The sequence below is a fragment of the Salvelinus alpinus genome, chromosome 20, assembly GCF_045679555.1.
Source record: "Salvelinus alpinus chromosome 20, SLU_Salpinus.1, whole genome shotgun sequence".
In the NCBI taxonomy this organism is placed as follows: domain Eukaryota; kingdom Metazoa; phylum Chordata; class Actinopteri; order Salmoniformes; family Salmonidae; genus Salvelinus; species Salvelinus alpinus.
The window spans coordinates 35331699-35347421 of record NC_092105.1 but is presented as its reverse complement, the minus strand read 5'-3'; the positions used below and the strand labels follow the sequence as shown (position 1 = coordinate 35347421).

The 15723-nt window shown below is 41.9% G+C and overlaps 1 protein-coding gene across 3 annotated transcripts in view; it reads left to right on the top strand.

Annotated features, from left to right (window-relative positions):
- Positions 1 to 1135: 1135 nt before the first annotated feature.
- The window catches only part of LOC139546743 (tyrosine-protein phosphatase non-receptor type 4-like), a 103215-nt gene continuing 88627 nt past the window's right edge, over positions 1136 to 15723 (top strand). Inside the window, exons 1-2 of one of the 3 annotated variants that reach the window (XM_071355484.1) lie at positions 1136 to 1571; positions 5156 to 5239. The gene's annotated coding sequence lies outside the window, so the exon portion shown is untranslated. The remainder of the gene's footprint in view (positions 1572 to 5155; positions 5240 to 15723) is intronic. The other 2 variants (XM_071355485.1, XM_071355483.1) reach the window with 2 other exon arrangements.

The window sequence follows — 15723 nt, the reverse complement described above, 5'->3', positions numbered from 1 at the left end:
TATAACTCCAAAAACCAATCTTTTCCCTTTTCTATATACTTTCAATATTAATTTCCATGTCAGCTGTATGCCTGGAAATGCCCTTGTCCTGAGCAAAGGATCACAATTTCAAACTCCCAAAAAATTCTAAACACAAATAATGGATATTCACTGAAATATTATTGTATGTAGTTTCTTGCAATAGCGCTCTGACACTTTAAATTATATTTCTGTGTCCAGAGATTTGGTCAACTCTAAAATCTTAAATGAATCAAGAATGAGCAGGGTCAACAATACCATAAGGATCCATTATTCATGTCCTTATACTTCAGATTTTTATTGAACCTTTATTTAACTAGGCAAGTCAGGTAAGGACAAATTCTTATTTACAATGACGGCCTACCCCGGCAAACCCTAACCCGGATGACACTGGGCCAATTGTGCACCGCCCTATGGGACTCCCAATCACGGCCGGTTGTGATACAGCCTGGAATCGAACCATGGTCTTTAGTGACACCTCTAGCACTGAGATGCAGTGCATTAGACCGCTGCGCCACTCGTGAGTTCAGTTTTAATTGATTATTGTTTTAAATGTATTCTCAGTCTTTAATATACCACTTTGCCAGTGTCAGTAAAATATACATTTTCATCATCCCTTCACATTATTGGACACAGTTAGGGGACGGACTGTTATTTTTTTAACCACATGATGTCGCCACAGCCCATATTTAAATTGTAATCTACAGTCCCATTGTCAAACCTAATCTAATCTACACTGGTGTAGTTTTGTTATAGTCATATTGACGGACCTAGGTATTTCCTGAATTTAGGGCAATGATAAACTAGTGTGGGCTAATTCTGACCAACAATGGAAATGTAATATCCTGTGGCAAAAATTACTTAAGGAAATGACTAATGACTCCTCGCCTAATGACTATTCTGCTCCACACGTACAAACGTGATGTCAAATGCAGTTTCCACACTAACCTACATTTTGTAGATCTATAAAACCGGCAAAATACCAATTACTATGGCATGACAAATATAGATTGCAGGATTGCTCACCCGCGACTTCACAAATGAAAACCACGCTACCACGCCTCCCTATCCTGTGACTCCACCCCCGTGCACTGATGGCGCTGCGAAGATTGCGCCATAACGTTGCTATGCTGTTGCCTCTGCTGCAGCGAGCGAGCCTTGACGACGGACTCTGCAGTCCGCTGAGAAGTCAGAGACTGAATAATCCAATCCCCCCCAACATTTATGTCGCTCATACCATCGCATTTACAAATCAAAGGAATTGTAAATATCATTCACTCGGTCTGAAATGACTGCTGGTTCGCTGTAGCCAATGGTTGCTGTGTCTTGCGTGTGGATTATTCGTTGCCGAGCTAGTTCGAGATTCGAGCCAGGAGGGCCCACAGTTGAATGTGTATGAAGCTGAAGGCTCTCGGTGATAAAGATGAGGTTTTGTCGGAGTTCGCAGCGGGTGAACTGAACTTGGATTTTCAGTCCCTCACCCAAAACTCATTTCCCGTTGTAAGAAAACCATATTACTTAAAAACTGGACGCCCCTGGAACTGTTTATGACGGTAAGATAATTGACCAACTAGCTAACAACCATTTTACTGAAAAGTAATGCAGCTTGCTAGCGTAGCTACTGTAGCTAACTAGTTTGCTAGCTGGTTGTGCTAACTTTAGGTAACCTAGCTAGCTAAATTGCTAACGAGCTAGCTAGCTGTTTGCTCTGACGTTTGCTCTCCATAAACCTAACCAATACACCATTGTTTTGGTAACTACTTAGTTAAAAAACATTTACTGTCCCATACTCAGGTCCATTAAACAATGTAGGCTATGCCTTTAAGTTATTATTGGAAATAAGCTGTTCCTTGAATCCACTAACGTTACTGCTATTTCAGTGTAACGGTAGTCACAAGATGTGTGGAAGCCTACTCTGAAGCTTGACAGATGATGGAAGGAGAAATATGATAACCGTATTTAGTAATCCTATTGTGGATGTTGTAGGTTGGCATTTAGCTAAATATTTATATTAAGGGTTAAGTTAACCCTTGCAGAAATAGCCTAAAACAGCCTATAAATTATCATAGATGGTATCCAGTTACAGTATCCATGGCCCACAATATGAATGTACTGACAGCTGCATCAGTCTTGTAACTTGCTGGTCATTTTGAAACGAGTAGGAATTACTTTAAGTCAAAGGTTTCCTTCTCTGATATTACACAAGGTTGTTTTCAAGTGAGTAAACCGATAATTAATCGGTGTTTTATGAATTTGGACAATCATTTAGCTAATGTGGTCAGCTTTAACAATGACGTAATCCTCAGACATATCGTTGTTGGTGGTGGAAGCCCATAGTTCGAGAGTAGCTACCTGGACTGATTTCAACCTGCGTGTTCACTACGGGAAAGCAAATTCAATTACACATCTTTTTTGGTGTCATGGCAGTAAACAATTTTTTTGGGGGGGGTGTATACTTCCACTTTGAATTCCACATCAACTCAATTCAGTTTTTTTTATTGAATGAGTTTAGTTGGACTGAGCCTACATCACCACTCTCGTCTCCAAATTGTGCTGGTAGGCTTTCTCAGGTCCCCAAATCTCATTCAATCAAACCAACTAGGACGTTGAATGACCGGCTTCTGGTTAGACAAGAGGACCTCTGCACTTTCACATGTCCTCATTTCATTCACCTAATATGGCCCCATAGATAGCCTAATCCTACTGGAGAGGGCAATGTCAGGATTCAGCGAGGAATCAGATTCATGCCTATGAGACTGTGGCTGTCTTTGCCAGGAGAGAGGCCTCTGTCTAAACTAGAATAAAACCTGTTTTAGGGGACTCAGCTGGTAAATATGAAATGGCCTGTGGAGAGAGTCCTGGCTTAATGGGTTATGCACCTGAACCAGGCATCCCTGATTTTGAAGTGGAGTGTGGGTGGGGTTTTGGGAGGGGGAGAGAGGGGCTCAGGTGTTGGAATAATTGGGATAGACTGCACCTACTGACATGAGCATTGGTGAAGCCACATAGATTGATTGGACCCAGCTAGCTAATCTACTATGAGGTAGACTACTGCTGAGACGACAGTAACAAAGCTAAAGAGGCCGTATTCATAGTCCTATTATGCTCACACAATGCTTTTTTTAATGTTTATTTGTTGACTGCAATGGGAACGCCATATTATTTGTGCATGTGCATCCAATTGCCATCCTTGTTTGTTTTATGATTAGTGACTATACACCTACACTACATGACCAAAAGTATGTGGATACCAGCTTGTCGAACATCTCATTCCAAAATCATGGGCATTAATATGGAGTTGGTCCCCCCCTTGCTGCTATATCAGCCACCACTCTTCTGGGAAGTCTTTCCACTAGTTGTTGGAACATTGCTGTGCGGACTTTCTTCCATTCAGCCACAGTAGCATTAGTGAGGTCGGGCACTGATGTTGGGCGATTAGGCCTGTCTCATAGTCGGCGTTCCAATTTATCCCAAAGGTGTTTGATGGGGTTGAGGTCAGGGCTCTGTGCAGGCCAGTCAAGTTCTGCCACACTGATCTCGACAAACCAATTCTGTATGGACCTCGCTTTGTGCACTGGGTCGTTATCATGCTGATATAGGGAGTGGCCGGAATTCCCTAAATGGTTTCCACAAAGTTGAAAGCACCGAATTGTCGATAATGTCATTGTATGCTGTAGCGTTAAGATTTCCCTTCACTGGAACTAAGGGGCCTAGCCCAAACCATGACAATCAGACCATTATTCCTCCACCAAATTTTCCAGTTGGCATTATGCATTGGGGCAGGTAGCGTTCTCCTGGCATCTGCCAAACCCAGATTCAGATATCGGACTTCCAGATGGTTAAGTGTGATTCATCACTCCAGAGAACGCGTTTTCACTGCTCCAGAGTCCAATGGCGGCAAGGTTTACATCACTCCAGTCGACGCTTGGCATTGTGGATGGTGATCTTAGGCTTGGGTGGGGCTGCTCGGCCATGGAAACCCATTTCATGAAGCTCCCGACGAACAGTTCTTGTGCTGATGTTGCTTCCAGGGTCAGTTAGGAACTCGGTAGTGAGACAATATTTATGCACTTCAACACTCGGCTGTCCCGTTATGTGAGCTTGTGTGGTCTACCATTTCGTGGCTGAGCCGTTGTTGTTCCTAGACGTTTCCACTTCACAATAACGGCACTTACAGTTGACCGGGGCAGCTCTAGCAGGGCAGAAATTTGACCACCTGACTTGTTGGAAAGATGGCATCCTATGACTGTGCCACTTTGAAAGTCACTGAGCTCTTCAGTAAGTCCATTCTACTGCCAATGTTTGTCTATGGAGATTGAGTCAATCAGTCAATAAATGTGGCTACTCTGAGAGGGCAGCAGTTCCAAGATTGATGGCTGTGTTGACTTGGCTCAGGAGTACCTCAGACAGCTCTTAGCTTTGGAGAAACCGGAGACAGCTCTTAGCTTTTACAGTTTCTCTCTGGTTAGTAAATCCCTGCACTGAAAGCCACACACACTGGGTGTTCCAACAGCGTTATGTGTGCAGGTCTAGGGCACCATGTCAGCACCCCTTGCAGAGACCGCATGTGTGGCAATCCATAAGAGTGCCGGTAGGCCGGCCGTGCGGATATCACATCCATTTCAGCAAATCTCCAAAAGTCAAAACACAGCTGTGTTTACTCTCCTATCTCTCCCAGCCTCACGACTCCGAACCAAAGGTGTTTTGGCTAATCTTTTAAATTCGTAATTCAGTTATTGCTGGCTTGCCAGTTAAATGAATGGTATTCATCAGCTAACGCAACATGGTGCACAGAGGAATGAGTAGGGCTCTAAAGTGCAACCATTTTGATCACATATGCTCTAATTTGCTGTGCCACCTGACCTTTTATTTTGGGAGCACAAGTGCGATCAGGAAAAAATAATACTTGTTGTAATGATAGGCGTTTCTGTGCAGTTGGTTCTAGGCTTGGGCGATATACCGGGGTATTTGGAAATGGTAATTGGATGAATTTTCAATATCTTTTGAAACGACTTTTACGTTTTTTAATTATGTTCTAATATTTGTTGCTATATTTTTAAGTAAATACCTGCAGTCAACTTGTGTTAGGTGAAATAAGAATGCAATCTGATTTATCTCTTCTCACATTATTTTACAGTATGAAGCTTACATAATTCACCAGAACAGTTGAGCCAGTCACGTGTTTGTTTGTAAATAGCACAACGGGAGAAAGCGGGAGCAGGTGAGTCCAGCTGTGTTGTGATGGGTCGCGTTTTATATTGAAAGTGTTTATTTTAAATTTTTCTTCAATAAAGTGATCAGGGATGTGCAACTAATAGTTTTCCTTCACAGAAAATTTGTCAAACACATTCGGCAGAAAATGCATTCATTTTCATCAGATGACGACAAAGTGCAATGCTTTTTGGCGGGCAGCCACTCAAGTAAATTATCTTGCAATGAAAAAGCATGGTGTTTTTTGGCAAATTATGCTTTGCCATCATATTTCTATTGTTTAGGCCTATAATTGAAAGAATTTAGCCAGCTACATTTCCTAATGTTTTGCTTAAAGTTAATCTTTCATTTTTAGCCAGCTACATATCACCTGTTCGTGAATTCTCATCCGAGTTTAGAAGTGCAGCTGAAGCACAAAATTAGTCTGATGCCAAACAGAAATTACAACAAAAAGCATTTTAGATCAGGGTTTACGAAACACAGCAAATCAAATTGTATTAATCAGTAAAAAAAAAAAAAAATATGGATAAGAGATCAAGGGCAGCAGTAAAAAAACAACAACAATATTTTCAGGGGGATGCTGGTACAGAGTCAATGTGTGGGTGCACAGTTTAGTTGAGGTAGTAAGTACATGTAGGTAGAGTTAAAGTGACTATGCATAGATGACGACAGAGGGGGGGGGGGGGGCAATGCAAATAGTCTGGGTAGCAATTTGAGTAGATGCTCAGGAGTCTTATGGCTTGGGGGTAGAAGCTGTTTAGAAGCCTCTTGGACCTAGACTTGACGCTCCGGTACCACTTGCGTGCGGTAGCAGAGAGAACAGTCTATGCCTAGGGTGGCTGGAGTCTTTTACAATTTTTAGGTCCTTCCTCTGACACCACCTGGTATATAGGTCCTGGATGGAAGGAAGCTTGGCCCCAGTGATGTACTGGGCTGTACGCACTACCCTCTGTAATGCCTTGTGTAACAGTATAACTTTAGTACCGTCCCCTCGCCCCGACACGGGCGCGAACCAGGGACCCTCTGCACACATCAACAACTGACACCCACGAAGCGTCGTTACCCATCGCTCCACAAAAGCCGCGGCCCTTGCAGAGCAAGGGGAAACCCTACTTAAGTCTCAGAGCAAGTGACGTAACTGATTGAAATGCTAGTAGCGCGTACCCGCTAACTAGCTAGCCATTTCACATCCGTTACACTTGCAGTCGGAGGCCGAGCAGTTGCCTTACCAGGCAGTGATGCAACCAGTCAGGATGCTCTCGATGGTGCAGCTGTAGAACCTTTTGAGGATCTGAGGACCCATGCCAAATCTTTTCAGTCTCCTGAAGGGATAGGTTTTGTCGTTCCCTCTTCACGCCTGTCTTGGTGTGCTTGGACTATGTTAGTTTGTTGATGTGGACACCAAGGAACTTGAAGAACTCAACCTGCTCCACTGCAGCCCCGCCAATGAGAATGGGGGTGTGCTCGGTCCTCTTTTTCCTGTAGTCCACAATCATCTCCTTTGTTTTGATCACGTTGAAAGAGAAGAGGTTGTCCTGGCACCACATGGCCAGGTCCCTGACCTCCTCCCTATAGGCTATCTCGTTGTTGTCGATGATCAGGCCTACCACTGTTTAATTTAATGATGGTGTTGGAGTCGTGCCTGGCTGTGCAGTCATTGAACAGGGAGTACAGGAGGAGGCTGAGCACGCACCCCTGAGGGGCCCCTGTGTTGAGGATCATGCTGGGCGGTTGTCTTGTTACCTACCCTCACCACCTGGGGGCGGCCCGTCAGGAAATCCAGGGTTCTGTTGCAGAGGGGGGTGTTTAGTCCCAGGGTCCTTAGCTCATTGATGAGCTTTGAGGGCACTATGGTGTTGAACGCTGAGCTGTAGTCAATGAATAGCATTCTCACATAGGTGTTCCTATTTGTCCAGGTGGGAAAGGGCAGTGTGGAGTGCAATAGAGATTGCATCATCTGTGGATCTGTTGGGGCGGTATGCAAATAGCGTGGGTCTAGGGTTTCTGGGACGATGGTGTTGATGTGACCCATGACCAGCCTTTCAAAGCACTTCATGGCTACAGATGTAAGTTCTACGGGTCGGTTGTCATTTAGGCAAATTACCTTAGTGTTCTTGGGCACAGGCACTATGGTGGTCTGCTTAAAACATGGTGGTATTACAGACTTGGACAGGGAGAGGTTGAAAATGTCAGTGAAGACACTTGCTAGTTGGTCAGCGTGTGCTCGCAGTACACGTCCTGGTAATCCGTCTGGCCCTGCTGCATTGTAAATGTTGACCTGTCTAAAGGTCTTACTCACATCGGCTGCAGAGAGCGTGATCACACACTTTTCCTGTACAGCTGGTTCTCTCATGCATGTTTCAGTGTTTCGAGCATAGTCGTTTAGCTCGTCCGGTAGGCTCGTGTCACTGGGCAGCTCTCGGTTGTGCTTTCCTTTTGTAGTCTGTAATGGTTTGCAAGCCCTACCACATCCGATGAGCGTCAGAGCCGGTGTAGTACGACTCGACCTTGGTGCTGTTTTGACGCTTTGCCTGTTTGATGGTTCGTCGGAGGGCATAGCGGGATTTCTTATCTTCTGGGTTAGAGTCCTGCTCCTTGAAAGCGGCAGCTCTATCTTTTAGCTCAGTGCGGATGCTGCCTGTAATCCATGGCTTCTGTTTGGGGTATGTACGTACGGTCACTGTGGGGACGACGTCATCGATGCACTTATTGATGAAGCCAATGACAGATGTGGTGTACTCCTCAGTGCCGTTGGAGGAATCCTGGAACATATTCCAGACTGTGCTAGCAAAACGGTCCTGTAGCTTAGCATCTGCTTCATATGACCACTTTTTTTTAATAGTTCTAGTCACTGGTGCTTCCTGCTTTAATTTTTGCTTGTAAGCAGGAATCAGGAGGATGGAATTATGGTCAGATTTGCTAAATGGAGATTGAGGGAGAGCTTTGTTTGCATCTGTGTGGAGTATAGGTGGTCCAGAGTTATTTTCCCTCTGGTTGCACATTTAACATGCTGATAGAAATTTGATTAAACGGATTTAAGTTTCCCTGCATTAAAGTCCCCGGCTACTAGGAGCACCTCCTCTGGGTGAACGTTTTCTTGTTTGCTCATAGCGGAATTCAGCTCATTCAATGCTATCTTAGTGCCAACCTCTGACTGAGGTGGTATTTTAAACAGCTACTAAGAATACAGGTTAGAACTCTCTCGGTAGGTAGTATGGTTTACAGTTTATCATGATATACTCAACCTCAGGCGAGCAATAGCTCGAGACTTCCTTAGATATCGTGCACCAGCTGTTACTTACAAAAATACATAGTCCGCAGCCCCTTGTCTTACCAGACGCCGCTGTTCTATCCTGCCGGTATATCGTATAACCAGTCAGCTGTATGTTGATTTTTGTCGTCGTTCAGCCACCACTCTGTGAAGCATGAGATGTTAGTTTTTAATGTTCAATCTTGTTTAATGTTTAATCTTCCCCGCAACTCGTCGATTTTATTGTCCAAAGATTGCGCGTTTGCTAGCAGAATTGAGGGAAGTGGGGGTTTATAAGATCGCCTTCGAATTCTCAGAAGGCAGCCCACTTTCCTGCCTCTCTTTCTCCGCCTCCTCTTCATGCATATCCCGGGGGTCGAGGCCTGTTCCTGAGGGAGCCGTATATCTTCGGGGTCGTCAGATTCGTGAAATAAGAAAAAGGATTCTACTAGTCCGTGGAGAGTAATCGCAGTCCTGATATCCAGAAGTTAATTTCAGTCATAAGAGACAGTAGTGGAAACATTATATACAAAATGAGTGAAGTGTTTTTTAAATATTTTTTTATATATCTTTATACAAATGCAGATAAACAAACAAACAAACAAACAAACAAAAAAACACAATCGTTGGGGGCACGTAAAACGTCTGCTTTCTGCTCAGGCGCCATCAAGTTATCTCTTGTTTTCTTTTTTCCTGCGTGGCTGAATTTTAAAAAGTTGACAGGCACCATATTGTTAGCTTTCTGCTGTGTTTGAGAAGTCTACGCACTTTGGATGAGTTATTTGAACAGTTGCCACTGCTACCTTGATTTCCTTGCATTTTTGTTTTTCTTTTCTCAGCTGTCTGCTCCTCCCCCCTCTTCTCAGAGCAGGCAGGCCCATTGCCCTAGCGACTCCAGACTCCACACAGCGTCTAGACATGCTGCTGGATAATGTCCAAACTCGCCAAAAATGACATTCAGGAGCTCCTACCTATATATGTGTAACTTTATGAGCTGGTTTCCTGTCTTTGCAATTTGTTTATTTTTATTTGCTCTCATTAGCATGTTTAGCTAGCAGCCTCCATGGAATTTTGCTTTAACTTGTGCTAATTTTGTTAACATTCTGGTAAGACACCCAGTGGGCTTTTCTGAAATTTTTTGGGGCCCCTTGTGTACTAAACCGATAATATCGTAAATCCCGGGGTGAGAGGATGGTATGACAATATGAAACTCTGCATACCGACCAACTCTAGTTGGTTCCCAGTGTCCTAGAGAAAAAATGCAAGCACAGATTTGTTCAATCCAAAGCCATAATGTAAAGAATACATCAGTGATTTGTATTTCGTGCAACTTTCTGAAGACATAACTGCATGTGAATGCCTGTGTACCGCTTTGTGTTGCCAACTTTAGAAATTAAATCTTAACCTCTTAACGGGATTTCAGCCGTAAGAAGTTAACGGGATCGATTTGACAACAGCCAGTGAAAGTGCGGGGCGCCAAATTCAAAACAACAGAGATCTCATAATTAAAATTCCTTAACTTCTCTGGGGCAGGTGGGACGCAAACGTCCAGGGAAAATACAGCGCGCCATATTCAAATAACATGATATAAAAATCAAACTTTCATTAAATAACACATGTAAGATACCAAATTAAAGCTACACTCGTTGTGAATCCAGCCAACATGTCAGATTTCAAAAAAGCTTTTCGGCGAAAGCATAAGATGCTATTATCTGATGATAGCACAAAAGTAAACAAAGAGAGAAGCATATTTCATCAATGCAAGCACGACACAAAACGCAGAAATAAAATATAAATCATGCCTTACCTTTGACGAAATTCTTTTGTTGGCACTCCAATATGTCCCATAAACATCACAAATGGTCCTTTTGTTCGATTAATTCCGTCGATATATATCCAAAATGTCAATTTATTTGGACCGTTTCATCCAGAAAAACACAGCTTCCAACTTTCGCCAAGTCATTACAAAATATATCAAAAGTTACATGTAAACTTTACCAAAACATTTGAAACTACTTTGGTAATACAACGTTAGGTATTTTTAAATGTTAATAATCGATCAATTTGAAGATCTGTGTTCAATACAAAAAGAAAACAAACTGACGCAACTTTTTTCGTAACGTGACTCTCAAAATATTTACTTCATGTGACCCTCATTTACGATAGCCCTACTTCTTCACTACACAAAGGAATAACCTCAACCGATTTCCAAGGACTGGTGACATCCAGTGGAAGCGGTAGGAACTGCAAGCAAGTCCAAATCTGGTGTCTCTAAAAAAAAATTATTGAAAAGACAGTGACGTCAAAAAAATACAAATTCTGAATGGTTTGTCCTCAGGGTTTTGCCTGCTACATAAGTTCTGTTATTCTCACAGACATGATTCAAACAGTTTTAGAAACTTCAGAGTGTTTTCTATCCAAATCTACTAATAATATGCATATCTTATATTCTGGGGATGAGTAGCAAGCAGTTGAATTTTGGCATGCTATTTTTCCCGAAGGTGAAAAAGCTGCCCCCTGCCCTCAAGAAGTTAACCTTTCTAGCCCAGGGGTTCCGCTAGCGGAACACCCACAACATTCCGCTGAAAAGGCAGCGAGCGAAATTCAAAAATATTTTTTTGAAATATGTAACTTTCACACATTAACAAGTCCAATACAGCAAATGAAAGATAAACATCTTGTTAATCTACCCATCGTGTCCGATTTAAAATAATAATAAAAACAAAAAAAAAGTTTTACAGCGAAAACACAGCATATATTTATGTTAGATCACCACCAAATCCCAAAAACACACAGCCATTTTTCCCAGCCAAAGATAGTCACAAAAGCAGAAATAGAGATAAAATGAATCACTAACCTTTGATAATCTTCATCAGATGACACTCATAGGACATCATGTTACACAATACATTTATGTTTTGTTCGATAATGTGCATATTTATATCCACAAATCTCGGTTTACATTGGCGCCATGTTCAGAAATGCCTCCAAAATATCCGGAGTAATTACAGAGAGCCACGTCAAATAACAGAAATACTCATCATAAACTTTGATGAAAGATACATGTTTTACATATAATTAAAGATACACTTGTTCTTAATGCAACGGCTGTGTCAGATAAAAAAAAATAAAAAAAACTTTAGGAAAAAGCATACCATGCAATAATCTGAGACGGTGCTCAGAACTACACAACATTTCTCCGCCATGTTGGAGTCAACAGAAATACGAAATTACTTCATAAATATTCCCTTTGATCTTTCATCAGAATGCAGTGCCAGGAATCCAAGTTCCACAATAAATCGTTGTTTTGTTCGATAATGTCCATTACTAGTGTCAAATTAGCTACTTTTTGCTAGCACGTTTAGTTCACATGTCCAAATGCTGGCGCCGGTCCAGGCGAACTCGGACGAAAACTTCAAAAAGTTATATTCCAGGTCAGATTGAGTAGAGAATCAATCTTCAGGATGTTGTTATCATATATATCCAATAACGTTCCAACCGGAGCATTCGTTTTTGTCTACAGAGTAATGGAACGCATGGCCATATCATGACCAGGAAGTAGCATTCTGCCAGACCACTGACTCAAGTAGCTGCCATCCGGCCACACATCACACTAGAGGCTTCATTCCACGTTCTACTGACTGTTGACATCTAGTGGAAGGCGTAGGAAGTGCGAACAGATCCATATCTTACTGGGATGTGAATAGATGATGAGTTTAACATCAACCAGCCCCAGAATTTCCACTTCCTGTTTGGAAGTTTGCCAGCCATATGAGTTCTGTTATACTCACAGACATAATTCAAACAGTTTTAGAAACTTCAGAGTGTTTTCTATCCAATAGTAATAATAATATGCATATATTAGCATCTGGGACAGAGTAGGAGGCAGTTCACTATGGGCACGCGATTCATCCAAAGTGAAAATACTGCCCCCTATCCCTAAAAACACTCATACTTCCATTGTGCTCCTAAATTATTGTAAAAATGTCAGTGCATAGCCCTGAACTATAATGATAATAAATATTAAGCTGTATCACTCAGCATTTTGTGGCAAGGCAGGCACCAAGTTGATTCTTGATGTTCAGTAGAACTGTTTCTGTTTTTACTATTATGTAAATAATTTATTTTTTACATATAGAGTTGAAGTCGGAAGTTTACATACACTTAGGTTGGCGTCATTAAAACTAGTTTTTCAACCACTCCACAAATTTCTTGTCAAACGATAGTTTGTTAACAAGTCGGTTAGGACATCTACTTTGTGCATGACACAAGAAAACAGACAGATTATTTCACTTATAATTCACTGTATCACAATTCCAGTTACATACACTAAATTGACTGTGCCTTTTAAACAGCTTGGAAAATTCCACAAAATGATGTCATGGCTTTAGAAGCTTCTGGTAGGCTAATTTACATAATTTGAGTCAATTGGAGGTGTAGCTGTTCATATATTTCAAGGTCTACCTTCAAACTCACTGCCTCTTTGCTTGACATCATGGGAAAATCAAATCAGCCAAGACCTCAGAAAAGAAATTGTAGACCTCCAAGTCTGGTTCATCCTTGAGAGCAATTTCTAAATGCCTGAAGGTACCACGTTTATCTATACAAACAATAGTACGCAAGTATTAACACCATGGGACCATGCAGCCATCATACCGCTCAGGAAGGAGACGCGTTCTGTCTCCTAGAGATGAACGTACTTTGATGCTAAAAGTGCAAATCAATCACAGAACAACAGCAAAGGACCTTGTGAAGATGCTGGAGGAAATGGGTACAGAAGTATCTATATCCACAGTAAAATGAGTTCTATATCGACATAACCTGAAAGGCTTCTCAGCAAGGAAGAAGCCACTGCTGCAAAACCGCCATTAAAAAGCCAGACTACAATTTGCACTTGCACATGGGGACAAAGATCGTGCTTTTTGGAGAAATGCCCTCTGCTCTGATGAAACAAAAATAGAACTGTTTGGCCATAATGACCATCGTTGTGTTTGGTGGAAAAAGGGGGAGGCTTGCAAGCCAAAGAACACCATCCCAACCGTGAGCGCGGTGGTGGCAGCGTCATATTGTGGGGGTGTTTTGCTGCAGGAGGGACTAGTGCACTTCACAAAATAGATAGCATGAGGTAAGAAAGTTTTATGTAGATATATTGAAGGAACATCTCAAGAAATCATCAGGAAGTTAAAGCTTGGTCGCAAATGGGTCTTCCAAATGGACAATGACCCACAAGCATACTTCCAAAATTGTGGCTAAATGGCTTAAGGACAACAAAGTCAAGGTATTGGAGTGGCCCTCACAAAGCCCTAACCTCAATCCCATAGAAAATGTGTGGGCAGAACTGAAAAAGCATGTGCGAGCAAGGAGGCCCACAAACCTGACTCAGTTACACCAGCTCTGTCAGGAGGAATGGGCCAAAATTCACCCAACTTATTGTGGGAAGCTTGTGGAAGGCTACCTAAAACGTTTGACCCAAGTTAAACAATTGAAAGGCAATGCTACCAAATACTAATTGAGTGTATGTAAACTTCTGACCCCCTGGAAATGTGATGAAAGAAATAAAAGCTGAAATAAATCATTCTCTCTACTATTATTCTGACATTTCACATTCTTAACATAAGTGGGGATCCTAACTGACCTAAGACGGGGAATTTTTACGAGGATGAAATGTCAGGAATTGTGAAACTGAGTTTAAATGTATTTGGCTAAGGTGTATGTAAACTTCTGACTTCAACGACAACTGTCGTTTTTCAATTTAAATTATCATACAAAATTCTTGCAACCACTAGAATGTTCCAGTGCATTCAGAAAGTATTCAGATCCACATTTTGTTACGTTAAAGCCTTATTCTAAAATGTATTTAAAAAAAATAAACTCAATCTGCACACAATACCCCACAATGACAAAGCAAAAACATGTTTTTAGACTTTTTCCCCCAAAATAAATAAGGAAGTATTCATACACTTTACTCAGTACTTTGTTGAATCACCTTTGGCAGCAATTACAGCCTTCTTGGCTATGACACTACAAGCTTGGCACACATGTTTGGGAAGTTATTACCTTTCTTCTGCTGCAGATCCTCTCAAGCTCTGTCAGGTTGGAGGGGGATGGGGATTGTCACTGCACACCTATTTTCAGATCTCCGGAGATGTTCGATCAGGTTCAAGTCTGGGCTCTGGCTGGGCCAATCAAGGACATTCAGAGACTTGTCCCGAAGCCACTCCTGCTTTGTTTTGGCTGTGTGCTTAGTCGTTGTCCTGTTGGAAGGTGAACCTTCGCCCAAGTCTGAGGTCCTGAGCGCTCTGGAGCAGGTTTTCATCATGGATCTCTTTGTACTTTGCTCCGTTCATCTTTGCCACGATCTTGACTAGTCTCCCAGTCGCTGAAAAACATTATGCTGACACCACTATGCTTCACCGTAGGTATGATGCCAGCTTTCCTCTGGATGTGATGCTTGGCATTTAGGCCAAAGAGTTCAACCTTGTTTCTCATGGTCTGAGAGTCCTTTAGGTGCCTTTTCGCAAACTCCAAGCAGGGAAGTCAGTTAACCTCTCTTGGGTGTGTGAGACATTAGCGTCCCACCTCTTCAACAGCCAGTGAAACAGCTGGGCGCCAAATTCAAATACAGAAATACTCATTATAAAAAATCTGAAAACAAAACATATTTTACATAGGTTTAAAGATGAACTTCTTGTGAATCCAACCACTGTGTCAGATAAAAAAAAAAAAATGCTTTACGGCGAAAGCATACCTTCCGATTATTTGAGATCATAGCCCACTAGACAAATCATTACAAACAGTAACCAGCCAAGTAGAACCGTTACACAAGTCAGAAATAGAGATAAAATGAATCCCTTACCTTTTGATGATCTTCATATGGTTGCACTCAGCAGACATTCATTTACTCAATAAATGTTCCTTTTGTTTGATAAAGTCTCTTTATATCCAAAAACCTCAGTTTTGTTCGCGTTTTCTTCAGTAATCCACAGGCTCAAACGCAGTCAAAACAGGAAGACAAAAAAATCCAAATTGTATCCGTAAAGTTCATAGAAACATGTCAAACAATGTTTATATTCAATCCTCAGGTTGTTTTTAGCCTAAATAATCAATAATATTTCAACCGGACAATAACGTCGTCAATTTAAAAGGTAAACAAGAAACTCACTCTCGGTCTCGCGCATGAAAAAGCTCTGACATTTTAGGGTCCACTCATTCAGACTGCTCTTACTTCTTCATTTTTCAGAATA